Source organism: Amblyomma mixtum, chromosome 1 (genome assembly GCF_055824585.1).
Source record: "Amblyomma mixtum isolate Tamu chromosome 1, ASM5582458v1, whole genome shotgun sequence".
NCBI lineage: Eukaryota > Metazoa > Arthropoda > Arachnida > Ixodida > Ixodidae > Amblyomma > Amblyomma mixtum.
Window position 1 is genome coordinate 147250362 of NC_143012.1, and position 18763 is coordinate 147269124.

Here is an 18763-nt window from a genome sequence, read left to right on the forward strand (position 1 = left end):
TTCTGGTGCTGAAAAAGGAGTAGTGGTCGAGCACCTGCAGTCGTTTCGTTTGGGGAGGGCAACGGCTGATATTCTTTTGAAATGTGTAAATGAAGCCACTGAAAATATTCCTCGAGCAGGGTTTTTTTCATTTTTCAGTGATGGTCCAAATGTAATGAAGTGTTTAAAGAAAAAATTGACCCAGGAAAACGGCCCCTTAATGGAAATCGGAGAGTGCTCGCTGCACAAGGTGCACAACGCGTTTTCATGTGCTCTTGATTCATTTGGTAGTGAAGTTGAAACTGTAGTCAGTGACGTGTATTACTTTTTCAAGACATCTTCGGTGCAAAGTGCCCAGCTCCAAGAAAAACAAGAGGCTCTTGGATTGCCTGAAACTGTGTTTTTGCGTCATGTCAACTGTCGCTGGTTGTCTCTTGTACCAGCCGTGGAAAGACTAGTCGAGCAGTTTTCTGCCCTAAAGAGCATCCTAGACTCCCAGAAACCAGTGCGTGCTGCAGGTAGCATGAGGGCGAGACTAAACAGAAACCTGAATGACAAAAGTTTCTACGCAAAGGCTCTGTTTGTGAAGAATGCAGGTGACCTAGTTGTGGTATTTCTGACGCTGTTTCAAAAGAGTGAACCTTTGCTGCATGTTCTTTATGATGAAATGGTGATGATGTTGAAGAAAATTTTGGGCAGATTTCTGAGGCCTCAGGTGTTCATGTTGAAACAGGGACATGAGCTCGCTTCCATTGATGTCGAAAGTTCGCAGAATTGGAAGGAAAGCATAGTAGTTGGGGCAGATACTGAGGAAGCTATGAAATCTTGGTCTGCTTCAGAGAAAGCTGAATTTCGACTAGGAGCTAGGTCATTTTACATAGCGTGCTCAAAGTACCTTCTGACAAGGCTTCCTCTTCAGAATTTGACACTTCAGCACCTCAGGTGCTTGCACCCAAACACCCACTCCCAGGAGTCTTCAGCAGAATCGTTCAGATATCTTGCAAAATGTGCGCCTCAAGTGATACAACCTAGCCAAGTTTCATCTCTCCTTGATGAGGTGACACTCTTAAGCTCTGAAGCGCTGAATGTGGGCACTGATGGGCCACTTGACAAATACTGGCATAATATATTTATCATCAAGGGCGCTCAAGGTGAGAGAAAATATCTGCTTTTGACTAAGCTTGTCAAGGCCCTTCTTTCGCTTCCGCATGGGAACGCTGATGTTGAGCGAGGCTTCAGCCAGAATACAAGGGTTTTGAATGAGAGGTCGAACCTTTGTCTGGCAAGCGTGAATGGTATTCGCCAGATTATGTCATTTGCCAGAAGGTACAACAGTGACCCATGCCAGCTTTCAATTTGTCCAAATGTCATTAGGGCCGTTCGAGGCGCATCGAAACGGTATGCAGAGCGCATTGCCTGCGAACAAGAGAAGTCGAAAAGGCCACGTGCAGGTGCGGATCCAGTGCTAGCAAGTGCCAGCTTGTCTAAAGCACAAGCGAAACAGAAGGTAGATGAAGCGCAGCACATGTTCAGAAATGCTGAATTGCTGATTGAGCGGGGCATGAAGCTGAAGAACTTCAGTGACATTGCGAGTGGCCAGGCAATATTGAGCCAAGCTAGGGAAAAAATGAATGATAGTGTCTCTCATCTGGCTGCCTTTAATAAGGGCTCAAAGAAAGGAACATAGGCCTGTCCATCTGATATCAGTATTTTTAAAGCACATGCCTAATTCCCTTTCATTTCTCTTGATTCTTGTGCGAAGGGTTGTCATACATGCTTACTGCAATCCAAGATGGTCAGTTCCTTTTTTTCTCGAAAGCAGGTTTAGTTCAGTGGCTGCTCCTGTTTACACTCATAATTTATTTTAATATTTTGAGTACTTCGGTCTCAGTTCTTTGTTGCTGGTGAAGACAATGTTTCTTTGTCTTGCGGTACAATTACCATGGTAATGATTACCAGTGCTAGTCAATATACACTTTGTGTGTTTCTGTATTGCATTGCATTGATGTATGCTGTTACAAATAAACTATAAATTTGTCTTCTAAGCTTTTTTTTTCGGAAATGCCGGCTCTTGCTACAAAACAAGTGACGCTTGCTACAAAGCGAATATTTTCCTGCTACAAGGCCTGCTACAAAATGGTTTTGGCCATTCCCATCACTGCAAATACAGCTAACAATAAATAAACTGACAACATGGGCAGACAGAAATGGTTTCAGATTGTCCCCACAGCAAAACAGTGGCCATTCTGTTTTCACTCAAACGAGGCTTACAGGCAGACCCCACCCTACACCTTAACGAAATAGATTACACTGGGGTTCTGACAGGGCAGGGCTTCTAAAAATTTATCGCTCTGTGGTACGATCCTCATTAGACTATGGTAGTATAGTATATGGTTCAGCAAGGCCATCGTACTTGAAACGACTGGACCCAGTGCACAATTTAGGTTTACGTCTTGCAACTGGCGCTTACAGGACATCACCCATTAATAGCCTCTACGTTGAAACAAATGAACCATCTCTTACAGATAGAAGAAGCATACTTACATGCTCATACGTCCTAAAAATCCGTTCCCTACCAAAACATATCTGTTATGAAATAGTTACAAAGTGTCCATCTAGAACACTTTTTAATAATAAACCACAAACTACCAGACCACTCCTCTTGCGTTTTGAAGAGATGTGCGAGAGTCTCGGTGTACTGAACACATTACCTAACATTGCGCTCAGACGAGAGCCACTACCTCCATGGTACAACTTCCCTGCAATATGCGATTTCACTCTCACACAGTTTCACAAAAAGCAAACCCTGCAACAACATATAGTACAAGAATTTCTTGCACTGGAGGAAAAATACAATGGTTTTGCGGATTTTTATACGGACGGTTCAAAAACAGCCACCTACGTAGGAAGTGCGGTAGTACGAGGGCATGAGAATGAAATAATCAGACTTCCACAGTGTGCATCAATTTTCACAGCCGAATGTTACGCTGTATGCTTGGCCGTAAAAAAAATAGTAAATGAAAACCTCAAAAATAGTATTATTTACACGGACTCCCTTAGTTTACTTACAGCTCTCCACTCTAGAAATGCAATTACCCTGATGCTCGGTGACATAATACACAACATAACAAAAGCCATAGCTCAAGGAAAAAACATAAAACTTTGCTGGGTGCCGAGTCACGTCAGAATTAAAGGCAACGAGACAGCAGACCTCTGCACTGCGCAGGCTCGTAGCAAACAAATAAAGAAAGTAGACATTCCCTTTAAAGACAGCATGAACTCGGTACATTGTGAAATAAGGAAAAAATGGCAGTCCGCTTGGGACAATGAATCAAACAACAAACTACACTTTGTAAAACCAGTTTTAGGCGAATGGAAATCTTGCACCCACCAAGAACGCTTCAAAGAAGTCATTATTTGTCGTCTTCGTATAGGATACACGCATCTGACACACAATTTCCTACTGTCAAAAAAAGAGCAACCTTTTTGCGAAGAATGCGGAGTTGAAGTTACAATTAACCATATTTTATTCACTTGTATGAAATTGGAAAAACTAAGGAAAAAGTACTTTGCTCAATTTTATAACGAATACATCCCTTTTCATCCCGCACTGCTTTTAGGAGATGATTCAATTGTTGATATATCATGTGTTTTCAGCTTTCTTAAAGAAACTGGATCTTTTAAGTGCCTCTAAATTTTTACCCACAGGTCTGTTTTAATTCTAATACACCTCAGCCACTTTCTCACGCCTGAGGTTTTTAATTTTGGTTGGTTGGGAGTCTCAGTGTCCTTGTCCAGCCAAGGATAGCTACTGAGGTTCCCAGCCCCGTTTAAAGCTTTTACTAGTAGCCATTTTTAAAATTTGTGTACATGTTCAAAAGGTAATATTAATGTCTGAAGGCCTTTACACCAAGGATGACTTTTTACATGTCTCTAATATTCAACAATAAACTTTTACAATACCTTGTGTTTGGCGCATGATGGCCTCAGTTGCCTATGTGCCATAAAACCCAACACAACACAACACAGACTCACTTGCTTCTTCCTTGCGGATTCCACAAACTTCTTCACATCACTCCAGAGTTCCAGAGCTCTTTCGATGACAGCCACATTCTCAACCCATCGATGGGCAACATATTTCAGAGGAAATACTGCCTTCCCAGTGAGTGCTGAAAAATCATGCCTCCTTGCAAGGGCATCCTCAAACAGTGCACTCAGACTGGATAAAAGGGTGTCGAGTCCCCACTTGCTCGCAATGAAGCCTGCCTTGTAAGCATTGTGCACAGTGTGGAGGCTGAAAGTACCCAAGTCAAGACAGTGGACTTGAAAGTTCTCCTGCAGGTGAGATTGCAGCATCTTGAAGAACTTCATGTTCACGTTGGGTCCGTCCATTGAGATTTGAAGAATCTTCGCCAGTGGCAACGGTTCTAGTGCACTCGAAAGTTGGTCTTTAATATCCTCAGCCGTTGCGTGCCCCATGAAAACAGATGTGTAGTACTTCGTTACCACCTTTCTGGACGCGTCCCAAAATCTTATGTGCACGTCCATTTGCTTCTCTTGAAGGCATTCGTTAGCAGACTCATCAAAAAGTACGACATAGTTCTCGCACCGCTCTATATCTCGTTGCAGCGATGACAGAAAAAAAGGTCTGAGGCCGTGGCAGGTTATGTAAGCACATTTCTTCTCGCCACATGAGAAGCCTTTAGCGATCTCGCTATCAGGAAACATGCGTTTAAACAACTCGCCTACTTCCGACGACGATCTGTAGGAGCAGTGGGATGTGACTAACTTCAGCGTCCATAAAATTTCCGCATCTGTCACCAGCTCGTTTACCTTGCACGTGATATTGACGTCAGACGACTGCGATGGAGTATCTACGGGTCGCGCGCTCGCGCTAGCGGAAAAATACTCGCGCACCGAACCTGCCGCTGCTCTCTTCATACAGGCGCTGTGCTTTGCACTCTTCATGTGGCTTTTCAGTGCAGACTTGCCCATAGCAACCAGGTCAAAGCACTTCCCGCATGGTTTGCATTTTGCTCGATGTGAATTCGTAGCATCCGGTGCCACCCAATCCTTGTAGGCGCTCTTACTGAGCCATGCGCTTTGAAATTTGCACTTTCCGGGCATTTCTGCGGATCGCGGGATTGCTGCAGTCACACGCAGAGAACTGTCTGAACGCACGGCTGCACAGAGTAAACATCAGCGTACGCAAGTGCAACGCAAAACCACGAGACGCCGAACCAACGGTCGGTGATGTCGATGGTGATACGGCCGTTCACTTTTGAATGGGCGATCACGCCACCTCAATGTGGCCAGCTGTCTAATGGGCTCCACCAAACTTGTTAAAATTTCAAGAAATTTCGTGTAACGGTCAGTAGAAAACTATGCGCTGAGAAAATAATTTCGCACCGATTTTTCTTTGTGTATATCGTGATTTCCATCTCGCACAGGAAATTTCAAGGACTTTCAAGGGTTAAAAAAAAATTAAGCACTTTCAAGGGCCTTGAAAATGCAATTTTCAAATTCAAGGGTTTTCAAGGGTTTCAAGGACCTGTGTGCACCCTGTAATAGCATAACACTCTGCGGTGAAAACTGTAGCACATGAGGGCAGTCGTACTGCATTTTCATTTTTTTATTGTATTACTGCGCTCCCTGCATGAGCATGAGTTTTTGACCCGTCAGTATAAAATGCAGTGTAATTTCCGTATTTTTCTTGTAGTGCTAGATATTCTTGTATTATATGGTCGTGTGGCGTACAGGTTTTCCTGAGGCGTGTTAGTGTGACGTCACACACTGTGGGGAGAGTGTACCACGGTGGTAGCGCTTCGTGTCTTGGGCCAATATTTTTAATTTCATTTAGTATGTCCAGTGCTTGGCATTTTTCTTCGAAGCGCAAGAGCAATGGCTTAATCGCGTGAGGCTTGTTGTTGAAGAGCATTCGGGATGGGCATTTCGTCAGAATTGGGTAACAGATATGTTTGGGCTGAGAAAGGATTTTGAGGATGTATGTACAAGTTAGTGCAGTTCTTCGATCTTCTAAGGAAGGTTCATTCGTTTCCACATACAGACTTGCTATTGGTGAAGTTCTGTAAGCACCTGAAGACAACCTTAAACCAAGATTGTGGACAGGATCCAGTCGTTTTATGTAGGACGGTCTTGCTGAGCCATATACTATGGACCCATAGTCTAACTTAGAGCGAACCAGAGAACGATATATATGTAACAGGGAAGCTCTATCAGACCCCCAGCGTTTTCTTGACAGTAGTTTCAGCACATTGAAGGCCTGGGAAGCTTTTTTCTTTAAGCTATTTACATGTGGTAAGAAAGTGAGTTTTTTATCGAAAGTTATCCCTAGAAATTTATGCTCTTGTTTGACAGGTAATGGGGTTTGGTTTAAATATAGCGTGGGGTCGGCCTGTAGGCCTCGTCACAAAGAGAACAGAACCGCTACTGTTTTCTGAGGGGAAAATCTAAATCCGTTTCTACCTGCCCAGGTAGCCAGTTTATTTATTGTTATTTGTATCTGTCGCTCACAAGTAGGTATGCTGGAAGACGTGCATGCTATTTGGAGGTCATCTACGTAAACTGAGTACATTATGGATTTTGGGATTACTTTTCCTATTGAGTTCATTTTGATGATGAATAAGGTCGTGCTGAGGATGCACCCCTGGGGTACGCCAGTTTCTTGTATAAAAGTGTTGGAGAAGGTTGCGCCTAGGCGGACTCGGAACATGCGGTTGGTTAGGAAGTCGTTCAAACAGCTCACCATACGGCCGCGGATACCTAGGTCCGCTAGGTCACGGAGGATACCGAACCTCCACGTGGTATCGTAAGCCTTCTCCAGATCGAAGACGGCCCCGATACAGTGTTGCTTGTGGATGAAAGCTTCCCGGACTGTGTTCTCAAAGCGAACAAGGTGATCGGTTGTGGAACATGTCTTTTTAAACCCTCCCCGCAGGGAGGCGTCTGCAGCATGCAGACGTTGGTGAGTGGCGACACCACGGGGTTAACCCGAGCATCCGCAGGGACATCCCCGCAGGGGGATGATGGTGAACAATGCGTCACCACGGACCCGAGCATCCGCGCTTAGCCGTGCGTGGCATCGCCGTGTCCGGGGAAAAGGGGATCCTGGTGGTTGAGCCGATGCCGAGCGTTTGGACCCTTAAGGCCCCTCGGCGGAGGCAACACACCACTTTGGCCCCAGCTTCCTGTAGATGGCACCTCCGGCCTGACCCGACCGGGGGAAATCGGCAGTCGCCTTTTCCTGTCCTCCCCTCTATCTTTCTTACAACTCTCCTGTCTCCTCCTCTTTTCTTCGTTTTTTCCTCTTTTTCCTGGCGGCGAGGGTTAACCGTGTGTGACCAACTACAATGAGTTGAGTCATATTAGGTTATAGTTAAGGTGTACAGCTGGCGTGGGCAGGACTTTCTTTCAAGTACCTGTCGCGTCCCCTTGTTGGACTCCATGGTAGGTGGCTGGCACCATGACCGAAAAACTACATTTTTTTATGGCTCCCCCCCTTTCAAAACTTGATCGCTCTCTCAAGAGAGGGCGGACCGAAGCAGATGACTTTTTCCAGAAAAGAAAAGTATCCTTTCCAAAATTTCATGTCATTCACAGTAAAGCAGAAGAAACACAAGCAAGGATAATATCCCCATTCCAAGTCTCAAAACGCTTGACGGATGCCTTAGGCCTTGGCTACAAGGTGTCAAAAATGGCCAGTGGCGACTTACTTCTTGGACTGCGCGACAGCATACAACACTCAAAAGTTGCAACAATTGTATCCATTGGGGACATCCCTGTCTCTGTGACCCCACATCGGTCTCTGAATACTGTACGAGGCGTCATTTCTGAAAAGGAAATGCTCGAAGGACTTACTGACCAAGAAGTTATAGACGTCCACCGGATCAAGATCCGGAAGGATGGCAAAGAAGTGGACACCAAACACCTGATCTTGACATTCAACATGAGCACATTACCCGAATCCATTGAAGTAGGCTACCTGAAAATAAATGTAAGACCGTATATTCCCAACCCACGCAGATGTTTCAACTGCCAGAGATTTGGCCACGGCTCCCAGAGTTGTCGCGGCCGCAAAACTTGCGCAAAATGCTCTTCGAAGGACCACCAATCCGAAGAATGTGTTGCTAACCTACGGTGTGCAAACTGTGATGGCGACCATGCTGCCTACTCCAGGGCTTGTCCGTCCTGGAAAAAAGAGAAAGAAATCATTACTCTCAAGACTACGCAAAACATTTCTTTCAAAGAAGCAAGAAGGCAATACTCTCAAACAAACAAATTCACCTTCACTGCAAAAACAAACTTCGCCGATGTGGTGCGTGGGCGCGGCACACCACACCAGGCTTCGGCACCTGTCCAGGCCACACATAGTGAGCCTGTGGCGGGGCCATCCGCGCCGTCTGGTGGAGTAGCTCACGCTACTCCGCCTACCCCAAAGGAGGGGACGCAGACCCCCGGGTCGGCGGGCCCAAAGACCTCTTCCCACAGGTCGAGGTCAAATTCGAAAATCAATGTGCCTCCTGCACGGTCGTCCAGTGCCTCCGCAGAGGCGATGGACACGACCCCGGGCAGCCCCTCGCCGTCCACGTCGGATGGTCGGCGGAGCTCCCTGGATCGGTCAAAAAGAGACAGGCCCCGAGTCACGGGGACATAAACAACTTGATCTAGTTTTTCAATCAGTACAAACACAAAACTAAGATGGCATTCATAATACAATGGATATAACTACAATGATATAACTCATATTCTAGGGTCAGTGATGCCTCTAGCCCTATGTCTCCAGGAGACCAATCTTGGTCCACAACATTCAAATATCTTAAAACATTATACAACTTTTAGGCGTGATCGCGAACATGCAAATAGACTCTCGGGAGGCGTCGCAATCATCATCCAAAGCGGCGTCCCGGCTCAAGAAATCAAACTGAAAACAAAACTTGAGGCGGTTGCGGTTAGCGTCATCAGCTACAAAACCATTACAATATGTTCTGTATATCTTCCCCCACACATCACATTAACATGCCAAGATCTAGAAAGCCTGATCGATGAACTGCCGGAGCCATTTCTGGTAGTTGGCGATTTTAACGCTCACTCTCCGTTTTGGGGAAGCGAACGCTGTGACTCTAGAGGCCAAACAATCGAAGATTTTATACTTTCGAATAATGTCTGTCTTTTAAATACGGGAAAAGCCACATATTGCTGTCCAAGCACAGCAAAAATGAGCTCTCTCGATTTAGCTTTCGCATCACCATTACTTTTTAACGATTTTAAATGGGATGTTTTAAATGACCCCATGGGCAGCGATCACTTACCTACAGTCATCAGGCTCTCATCGTCTACTCCAATCATCCCCACAAGGCCACGGCGCTGGAAAATTCAGCTCGCCGACTGGTCACTTTTTACAAAAAGTGCCACTCTGGAAAAGGAATTTTGTGACGACCTTAGCACAGATGAAATTAATGAGAAGTTTACTGAATGCATAATATCGGCTGCAACACTCGCTATACCACAAACAACAGGACTTGCACAAAAGAAACATAAAGCGTGGTGGACAAAAGAATGCACATTAGCAAAAAAACAACAAAACAAAGCCTGGAGCGCTCTGCGTCGATATCCCACTGCAGAGAACTTACTTACCTTTAAGAAGGCAAAAGCCAGAGCGCGGTATGTGCGAAGAAGTGCAGAGAAAACCTCTTGGCAGAAATATGTCTCCTCAATAAATAGTTCAATAACATCAAAGAAAATGTGGGAAGAAGTTCGTAAATTTACTGGTGACCATACCCCTTTCACACTTCCTCTCTTGACAGCACCCGGGACACAAACATCTTTAGAAGAACAGGCCAACATACTGGGCGAGCATTTTGCTGAGATCTCAAGCTCATCCAACTACACAAACACATTTCAAAAACACAAAGCAATAGCTGAGAAACAAAGATTCCCATCTGGAGCAGGTGTTCATGAGGATTATAACCAGCCTCTCACACTGCAAGAATTAAATAAGGTATTATCTTCTGGAAAAAAGACAGCACCAGGACCAGACAACGTGCACTATGCTATGCTTGCCCACCTCTCCGAGGCTGCTGTAGAGGCACTGTTAAAATTCTTTAATAAAATCTGGATAACTGGAAATATACCTGACGAGTGGAAAAAAGCAGTCATAATACCTTTTCTCAAACCCGGAAAACCACCAACAAGTCCTAGCAGTTACAGACCAATAGCCCTCACCAGCTGCATTGCTAAATCTTTCGAAAGTGTAATAAACATTAGATTGACCTTCATACTTGAATCTCGGCAACTATTAGATACACACCAATGTGGGTATAAGAAAACATGCTCCACCACAGATCATCTTGTCCGCCTAGAAAACACCATCCGGGAGGCGTTCATCCACAAGCAGCACTGTATTGGGGTCTTCTTCGACTTGGAGAAGGCCTACGATACTACGTGGAAGTTCGGCATCCTCCGTGACCTAGCAGAGCTAGGTATCCGCGGCAGGATGTTGAACTGCTTGAACGACTTCCTGGCTAACCGCACATTCCGAGTCCGCCTAGGAGCAACTCTCTCCATGACTTTCACCCAAGAGAACGGCGTACCCCAGGGGTGCATTCTAAGCACGACACTCTTCATAGTAAAAATGAATTCCTTAGCTAAAGTAATACCCAAGTCCATAATGTATTCAGTTTACGTAGACGACCTACAAATAGCATGCACGTCCTCTAGCATATCAACCTGTGAGAGACAAATACAAATCACACTAAATAAACTAGGTGCTTGGGCAGACAGAAATGGGTTTAAATTTTCTCCTCAAAAAACAGTAGCTGTTCTTTTTTCATTGCGACGAGGCCTACAGGTCGATCCTAATCTATACCTTAATCACACTGTGCTACCAATTAAACAAGAACACAAATTTTTAGGCCTAACTTTCGACAAGAAACTCACATTTCTACCACACATTAACAACCTTAAAAAGAAAGCTTCTCAAGCCCTCAATATCTTAAAAGTTCTCTCACGGAAGCGGTGGGGGTCCGATAGAGGAAGCCTTTTACAAATATATCGCTCTCTGGTTCGCTCCAAGCTGGACTACGGGTGCATAGTATATGGTTCGGCAAGAGCATCCTACTTAAAAAGATTAGACCCCATTCATAACCTTGGTCTGCGCCTATCATCTGGAGCATACAGAACATCACCAGTAGTTAGCCTTTACGTTGAAACTAATGAAGCCGCTCTTGAGGATCGAAGAATTGCCCTTACATGCTCATATGTCTTAAAAATCCGTTCTCTTCCGAAACATCTCTGCCATCCAATTGTCACCAAGTGCCCATCTAAAAGATTATTCATCAACAAACCACACTCTATCAGACCATTACTACTGCGCTTTGAAGATAAATGCGAAGAGCTAACAGTGCTAGATGCCCTACCAAATATTGCACAAAGGAATGAATGTTTGCCACCATGGTACAGCCTGCCTTCAGTATGTGACTTCACAATGACACATTTAGATAAAAAGCAAACGCCACATGAGTACATATTACAGGAATTCTTTGCACTACAAGAAAAGTATGACACCTACATTGAATTTTATACCGATGGCTCAAAAACAGAAAGTCACGTTGGAAGTGCAGTAATCCAGGGAAAAAATAAACAGATAATGCGACTACCAGAATGCGCATCGGTTTTTACTGCTGAGTGTTATGCCATCTTTGTAGCTGTAGAAAAAATAGTAAGAGAGAATATCAAAAATAGCATCATTTACACCGATTCCCTGAGTATGCTTAAAGCACTGCACTCCAGAAATGCAGCTGAACCTATAATAGGAAACATCATACATAGCATAGTTAAAATCACAAAACAAAAGCATAACATTAAATTCTGCTGGGTTCCTAGCCATGTTGGAATTTTAGGTAATGAGAAAGCAGATGTATGCGCTGCACAAGCCCGGAATAGCCAAATAAAGCAAGTGAACATACCGCACAGGGATTGTTTAAAATTTATATACAGTAAACTCAAAAAAAAGTGGCAGGCAGCATGGGAAGAGCACGCAAACAACAAATTACATTCTGTTAAGCCCATTTTAGGGGAATGGCAATCATGTAGGCATCAAGAACGTTTTACCGAAGTTATTTTATGTCGGCTCCGCATTGGACACACCCACCTCACGCACAACTTTCTGCTAACCAAACAAAACACACCTCTCTGTGAAATGTGTGGTGCTGAACTCACAGTGAACCACATTTTAATTTCATGTGTCAAACTAGAAGAACTAAGAAAGAAATATTTTACAACATTTTATAGGGAAAGACTTCCATTACACCCCATGCTACTTTTAGGCGATCGTGCACTGGTTGACATCTCATGTATTTTTAGGTTTCTCGAGGAAGCCAGCGTTTTAAACAAACTCTAAGTATAAAAAGCTTCACCTTTAACAAAACCTCCAACCTTGTGTTTGGCGCATCATAGCCTCAGTTGCTTTTGCGCCATTAAAATCAATATAACTAACTAACTAACTCTTTTTAAACCCGCATTGGTGTATATCGAAAAGTTGCCGGGACTGAAGTATGAAGGTTAGTCTGATGTTTAGAATACTTTCGAATGATTTTGCTATACAGCTAGTGAGTGCTATTGGCCTGTAACTGGTGGGACTAGTTGGTGGTTTGCCAGGTTTTAGGAAGGGTACTATGATTGCTTTTCTCCATGCTGGGGGGATTTCTCCACTCATCCATATTTTATTGAAAAATTTTAGGAGAGCCTCTATGGCAGTCTCAGAGAGGTGAGCAAGCATGGCATAATGTATATTGTCTGGGCCTGGTGCTCTTTTTACCAGATGTTAGTACTGCGTTTAGTTCCTGCATTGTAATAAGCTGATTGTAGTCTTCATGTATGCATGTTCTGAAGGGAAGTTTTTGTTTTTCTACTATTGTTTTGTGCTTTTGAAAGGAGTGTGTGTAGTTGGATGAGCTTGAAACTGTAGAAAAATGCTCACCCAATATGTTGGCCTGCTCTTCTAATGTTGAAAAACTGTAGCGCTCGAGACGAGGACACAACAAAGACGACAACACATGCGCTAGCGCATGTGTTGTCGTCTTCGTTGTGTCCTCGTCTCGAGCGCTACAGTTTTTCATCATGAGCAACCAACTCGCCCAAACATCCACCCTGATCAAGTTCACTTCTAATGTTGTTTGAGTACCGGGTGTTGTTAGCATTGGAAACGTGAAAGGAGTAAAATTTCCAGTGAATTTCCAGGAAAGTGTAAGATAGAGGGGCGGACAGGAAAAGGCGACTGCCGATTTGCTCCGGTCGGGTCAGGCCGGAGGTGCCGTCTACAGGAAGCTGGGGCCAAAGTGGTGTGTTGCCTCCGCCGAGGGGCCTTAAGGGTCCAAACGCTCGGCATCGGCTCAACCACCAGGATCCCCTTTTCCCCGGACACGGCGATGCCACGCACGGCTAAGCGCGGATGCTCGGGTCCGTGGTGACGCATTGTTCACCATCATCCCCCTGCGGGGATGTCCCTGCGGATGCTTGGGTTAACCCCGTGGTGTCGCCACTCACCAACGTCTGCATGTTGCAGACGCCTCCCTGCGGGGAAATTAAGAAATTTAGAATGTGTAATTAATCAATTATTTGAAGTAATTGAAAAATATTGAAAAAAGTGCTCAAAGCAGTCAACTGCTGAGAATGGAGCCTAAACCCATTACGCTATTGCGTCATACCCTTGAGTGGGAGCTTAAGTATCCTCTGTGCATTTTGCAATTCCATCACATTGAAATAAATGTTTTACAATTATTCCTCGTCTTTGCACTGCGTTTTGACCGTAGGAGCCCCGGAGGGAGAGGTGGGCTGCGGTTAACTTGGCTCCCCAATGAGCACGCACGAATGCATTGCTGAACCTGAACTGGGAACATCTGTTGGTTTCTGCTCTTTTTTACCAATAAATATGTGCGAAGCTCGACGATCGAGCTCATAGATTTTTATGCGGAGCATTAATGCAACCAAGGCGCGCTGATCAAAAATTTTAAACCTCATACCTAGCCAGCTCTGCTTGTTTCTGCTCTTTTTACCACTAAAGCCTCTAAGCCTGCCTTAAATGTCTTAGTTTGTGCATTCAGTTGTGGCTGGTAAGCGAATGTGCGATGCTCGAAAAGTTCGACGACTGAGCTAATTGATCTTTATGAGGAGCATTGGAACGAAGGCGCTTGCCAAAAAAATTTGCCCCACTTCTGCGATGTGCTCCTTACGCTACCCCATTCTGGCACTATTTCTGGCTGTTATGTAAAATGTCAGTCAATGTAATTGTTCTTACTACAAAAGCCAGATAAACACGATAGCACGAAAAGACGAAAATGTCAACAAAATACGAAATGACGTGAAAGAAAACGCATGCGGACAAACCATGGAGGAAGGAAAAAAAGAGGAGAGGCCCTTTCCACACAGCACCCTGGGAGAAAAGTGTGGAGGAAATCACGTGGTTTTTTCTCGATTGGGAGGCCATCTTACTCCGGCAGCTTAGCAACGGCGTCGTAGTTGCTGTTTACAAACCGGGCGATAGCAGACGGCCGCGGCGTAGCGTTTGAGGTGCGGCGTAGGCGTGCTTTCCTCAACTGCTCGAGTTTGTTTTTGATCGTGCTCACAGGCTGACGTTGGCGCCGTTCACTCATATCTCAGGTGGAATTCGCTGCACAACTCTCGTTGCGTGCATTGATTTCAACGTGCTCGGCGACCACGATCGCACGGGCATTTCGTCTACTGCGTCACTGCTCGGAGCTGTCGGAAGACCGCCGCTGCATTCGCGCTGTTCGTTCACCAGTGATTCAATACGGCGTGCGCTAGAGCGATCGTCGGCTCATTGTGCGGACGTTTCGCGTCCTGTACGTGCAGTGTGTGTGTGCCATTCGTGCTCCCGTTTACATCGGCAGTGAAACCTCGTTGCTATTAGGCGTGTTCTTGCAACGCTCCAGCGATTGTCACTGATGTCGGTATAACTGTCATTTTCGTTTTTCGACGATTGCGCTTGTTTGAGCGGCGGGGGCCATGGCATGGGCGTAGAGAGATATTGTAAAGGAAGCAGCTGCGCTCGCTTTGCTCTTAGTATACAGAAACTTTGTTACATGCCCGTTTGAAGCGTGTAACGTTTGAAGCGTCTAGCGAGCGATTTGCCTCTGGGACGTGCCGAGCTCAAGTGTATTCGTTCATATTGTAGCGTGCAACGCGAAATCGAACACCGGAGCACGAAAAACTGCGGCGGTCCCTCAGTGGTCCGAGCGCGTGAGCGAGAGCCAACTATAGCTTCTTTCTCTTCTAGTCCATGCACTACTTCTGTCTCTTCGAATGCATGTATCAATATCATGGCCAATTTCTGTGCTTTTGGGCATGCGCTATGTTTAGACCGGTTTCCTGTAGCAGGTTTGCAATTGCTTTCCTAGCTGATGTCATGGTCAAGAAGTGCGAAAAAGGCGAAGCTCTAACTGAATTTGGAGGCCTTTTCTCACATGTGTTTATTGTGCCCATGTCCTATGATAGTGTTATTTGTCGTAAAAAGTATGTGGTGAAATGAGGATCCGCAAGTGCGCTGAATTTCATTGATGCTTGTGGTGGTTATTGTGTTCAGGAAAGTAAAAACAGTGCTAAATTTTACACAAACCACACAGAAAGACGGACAGCACCCGTCCTGTCCATCTTTCTATGTGGTTTGTGTAAAATTTATGCTGTTTTTACTTCCCTGAACACAATGTCACACCAACTAGCCCAGCAAAAGGGCCTGTGGTTATGTTGAAGAAAAATAATTTGATGCATTCATTACGTACAATAGATTGACTTTCATTGCCTGTATTGTCGATCACAAGTAAAGTGTGCTACTATGCAGTGACATTACAAGCTAGTATTTCACCAAGTAGAGAAAAGTGGAGCGTACAGCTGCAGCTCTGCGCATTAAATATGAAACACAGCATTGAAATGAGGCACAACACCATGAAACTTATACTGCAGCCACTGGGGACTCCTAAACTTCTAGAAGTCTGAAAAGCTACGGTCATATATATTATACACAATACTAGATCTGTGGATGTGAAACATATGTGATGTTGCCATGCTACAAACTGTGCATTTACGGAGGGGGCAGTCACATTTTAAACGTATATTTTCTGAAATTTTTTAATTGAGAGAAAGGTGTTCAGAATGGTTGTCCTATGTAAAATTTCAGTATTTTGGAGGGAAGCGACGCCCCCCCCCCCCCACCCCCCATCCATAAATCCTCCCCTGCCGTCTACTATATGCACTTTGGCCCTCTCCGTTTCTGTCGCCTCTATGAATGGCTTTTGGAGTTGTGAATCAAAAGTCATTGTTGGCACGGCCGCCATTACAACACGTTATGATACTACATTTTGTGTTCAGGGTCAAGAACTCAAACTTATTAGTAGTATATTCCATCCTCACTGCTGTATGAGAAAGCATTCCTTGCATGGCCAGCCGCACGAAAACATGCAATGAAGATAAGTATGTCTGACACGGGTATTTCCGCTTTATTAACTTTTCCGCTGACGAACACCAACATAGGGCACCCTAAACCGGCAAGCAGCCAAGCGCCGCTCGCGCGGGGGCCTGCGCCCATGCGGTAGTACGCTCCTTCGTTGGCTTTGAAACGCGCACGCAATCGGCGCGGCGGCGAAATGTAAACAGAAGCCCGCCGGAGTAAGATGGCGCCGAGCTTGTTTCCGGCTTCACAAAATGTCATGTGACGGCCTCTCCTCTTTTTTTCCTTCCTCCATGGGACAAACTGTAAATCCCCCGCCATGGCTATCATCATCATCATCATATTCTAGCGTGTCACGTGGTATGCTTGGCGCCCTTCTTGGTGTTTCGGAAGTGTGGCAGCGTGGTTGCTTTTTTTTTACTGTTCCGTGATTATCCATCTCGCCGTGACAATGACCAACATTTTGGTTGAGTGGGTGTCGGAAAAAAATGGGACGTATATCCCGTTAGAAGTATAGTCGAAGCGTCGATAGGCTATAGGCTGCTAAGCGACGAACACGCGCTGGAGGAACTGAGGGGCACCGTCGTCAATGTGCACTGGTCGAGGGAACAGGAGCTGGCGCCGGCCTTCCTGCTGGATGTCGGTACGTAAACTCTTTTCTGATTTGTCATCCCAGTTTGTGCGAATTCGTAGATTTTAGGCGTCTGAACGGTTGTTTTGTGCGCGGGTTCCGCACGTTTGGAAACATCGCCGTAGTGCTTTTTGTTATGGGAGCGGGTAGGATGTTGCTGCGCATGAATTTGTGCGTCGCGGATGGCTATCAGATATGTTTGTTTGCAGGCAAGGAAAAGGTACTGGAGCGCAAGCGCGCACGCCTTGCAGCGAGTTCCGGGTCACAGGATTCGGTACCGCAAGTGGCCGAGGGAGCTGAATCGGAGCAGTGCAGTGTAAGAAATTTGAGTGGCATCTTTCATTTTAGCAAAATTTGTAGATGGGCTAGATGGGCCGCGTGCCCTTGTCTTTCTCGGCCTTCTCGTGTGTGTGTTTGTCTGCGCCATTGTATCTTTCATTTTGGTTTTGTGATGCGTGCATGTAGTCCACTTCTCCAAGTTCTCATTCTCCAACTTCTCCAAGTTCTGCATTCAAAATGCTGGCATGTTAGTGCCTGTAAGGCCAGTGAGACATATGCACTACTTGCACCAAAAATCTAGCTGGAAGCCTTTAAAAATGAAGTGTCAGAAAATGGTAGCGCGTCATAAAAAGCTAGCTCTTCTAAGCAAAAGTAACTTCTTGACAAAATTTTAATCAGATGGTGGGCCAGTCGGGCCCACTGGCCACTATGGGCTGTTATTGTGCTTTCGGGAGTAGCGTGGTTGCACGCTTCTACTGTCTGGTGCACGTTGTGCGATTTTTCAAGACTTCCTTCTTTGTGCAGTACTGGGCGCCATGTTCGCCGTTTTGCGTTTTCTTAGTGACCGCGACAATCGCCTGCACGTGATTCCTGTGCATGACATTGAGGACTTCGCACCAAAAAACAATAGTGACTACGACAACCGCGCCATATATTCTGCTTACTGGCGGGACCCAGTTGACGACACAAACAGCGGACTGCACAACACTCAAGTTTTGTTCCTGGCAGGTATGTGTCAGCACTCTGTAATGTTATAGTGCCAATCCATAAATTCTCATTTCTTACAGAGAGCGAAAACTACGCCCACGACAAAATGCGGGCAGAGAGGGTAATAATCCCAAAGATGTGCGATTCATTGCAAGAAGGAACAGATGATGTGAGGAGTCGCAAGCGAAAAAAAAAAGGACTGATAGAAAGGTTGCCACAACTATCTGTTTCCCTTTTATGGCAACTTTCGGGATTGCCGCATTCAAATTGTTTTCCGTGCTTTCCTATTCTTTCAGAGACAAAAGAACAACAAAGGCGACGCGAAGAAAGTTCTTTATTTATGTGGAGATTTAAAAAAAAATCTTGAAGTCGCGCACAAAAAAGCAGTCTCTGCAGAAACCTGGAGCTCAGGTAAGGGTGGCTGTGTTTCTTTAGAACTTAGCACTTTGGGTTACAAAAAAAAGTAATGACATCAAAACCTCTCCTAAACATTACATAATGCAGTTTCATCCATTCATCTTTGAGCTCATCATCAGACAGTGATGACCTATGTGCCAAGAGCGAGCTAATAAAAATGAAAAAGCAGAAAAAAGCCTGAAAAGGACGTGTCCAGGAGCTGCAAGAAGGCGAGCTCGAAAAACAGAGATTACTGGAAATCTCGCACCCAGGAACTACAAGAAGACAAC

At 45.2% G+C, this 18763-nt stretch overlaps 1 long non-coding RNA gene and 1 pseudogene across 2 annotated transcripts in view; both read right to left on the bottom strand.

Annotated features, from left to right (window-relative positions):
- The window catches only part of LOC149367891 (uncharacterized), a 31672-nt pseudogene extending 24936 nt beyond the window's left edge, over positions 1–6736 (bottom strand).
- LOC149367889 (uncharacterized) overlaps positions 1–18763 on the bottom strand; it is a 196201-nt gene that overhangs the window by 42833 nt on the left and 134605 nt on the right. The window lies entirely within an intron of this gene.